This window comes from Sapajus apella, unplaced genomic scaffold (genome assembly GCF_009761245.1).
Source record: "Sapajus apella isolate SASKATOON/1434 unplaced genomic scaffold, GSC_monkey_1.0 scaffold43, whole genome shotgun sequence".
NCBI classification, from domain to species: Eukaryota; Metazoa; Chordata; class Mammalia; order Primates; family Cebidae; genus Sapajus; species Sapajus apella.
Window position 1 is genome coordinate 836,885 of NW_022436983.1, and position 1,614 is coordinate 838,498.

General features: G+C 43.6%; 1 long non-coding RNA gene across 1 annotated transcript in view; it reads left to right on the forward strand.

The window, feature by feature from the left end:
- The window catches only part of LOC116566219, a 7,699-nt gene extending 7,406 nt beyond the window's left edge, over positions 1 to 293 (forward strand). Inside the window, exon 3 of the long non-coding RNA XR_004275801.1 lies at positions 193 to 293. This is a non-coding gene — a long non-coding RNA (uncharacterized LOC116566219). The remainder of the gene's footprint in view (positions 1 to 192) is intronic.
- Positions 294 to 1,614: the final 1,321 nt, after the last annotated feature.

Here is a 1,614-nt window from a genome sequence, read left to right on the forward strand (position 1 = left end):
GTGTGTGTGTGTGTGTGTGTGTGTGTGTGTGTGTGTGTGTGTGTGTGTAGCTAAGTTAAGAAAGGAATGTGAAGAGAAAAGACAGGAACAGATTTAGACCCATCAGCTGTGTTAGGAATTTTGGATAACCTGCTAACCCAGGCATGCTATTTAGCTCTTTTGTTTTTAGGGGTGGGAAAGGCAGAGTGGGAGCAGTGGAACAATGACAGCTCACTGTCACCTTGAACTCCTGGGCTTATGTGATTTTCCCACTTCAGCCTCCCAAGTAGCTGAGACTACAGGTGCATGCCACTACGCCTAATTTGAAAACTTTTTGTTGAGACTCAAAATATTGGGTCTCACTATGTTGCCCAGGCTGGTCTCAAACTCCTGGTATCAAGCAGTCCTCTTGCTTCAACCTCCCAGAGTACTGGGATTCCAGGTGTGAACCATCCTGCCTGTCCTATTTCCTCTTTTTGCTTGTCAATCTCATGAGTTCAAATGGGAATGTGAGAAACTCATTCACCTCAGAATGACAAAGTTGTTCTTGTTGTCAGCATTCTATTTAAGGTGATCTGAAAGCCCACAGGATCATCCACCACACTGACGTGGTGGAAACACTATTGTTTGGTGAGGAAGATGTTAACTCTGCCAAGCAAGCAGTAGTTTGTGGGAAAATACTTGTATTTACAGGTTAAACTTCAGTCATGAAAACTTACCTCTTCTAAAATTATGAAAATGGGCCAGGAGAGGTGACTAACACCTGTAATCCCAGCACTTTGGGAGGACACGGTCAGGAGTTTGAGACCAGCCTGGCTAACATGGCAAAACCCCATCTCTATGAAAAATAAAAAAAATAGCCAGGCATGGTGGCTGGTGCCGGTAATCTCAGCTACTTGGGCGGCTGAGGCAGGAGAATTGCTTAAACCCCGGAGAGAAAGAGGTTGCAGTTAGCCTAGATTGCGCCACTGCACTCCAGCCTGGACAACAGAGTTAAGACTCCATCTCGAAAAAAAATTAAAATCATGAAAATGATCATTCCCTAAGTAATTTAAGACAATGTGATTTACCCGAACATCCTGAGGCTAAAAATAAAAAAGAAAAAGTGATTTAATATGAGATGTGATTTTAAAAATAATGGTATTATTTAAAAAAATACAATAATTTTGATATTTATTTATTTATTTATTTATTTTGAGACGGGAGTCTCGCTTTGTTGCCAGGCTGGAGTGCAGTGGCAAGATCTTGGTTCACTGCAACCTCTGCCTCCCGGGTTCAAGCGATTCTCCTGCCTCACCTTTCTGAATAGCTGGGACTACAGGTGTCCACAACCATGCCCAGCTACTTTTTGTATTTTTAGTAGAGACGGGGTTTCACCATTGCAGTGACCCGAGATTGCCCCACTGTACTGTAACTTGGCGACAGAGCCAGACTCCATCTCAAAAAAAAAAAAAAAAAAGTGGCTGTTTACAGCCTGGCCAACATGGTGAAACCCCATCTCTACAAAAAAATACAAAAGTTAGTTGAGCACAATGGCACACATTCGTAGTCCCAGCTACTCAGGCTGAGGCAGGAGAATCACTTGAACCCGGGAGGGGAAGGCTATAGTGAGCCAAGATCTCGCCATGGCACTCC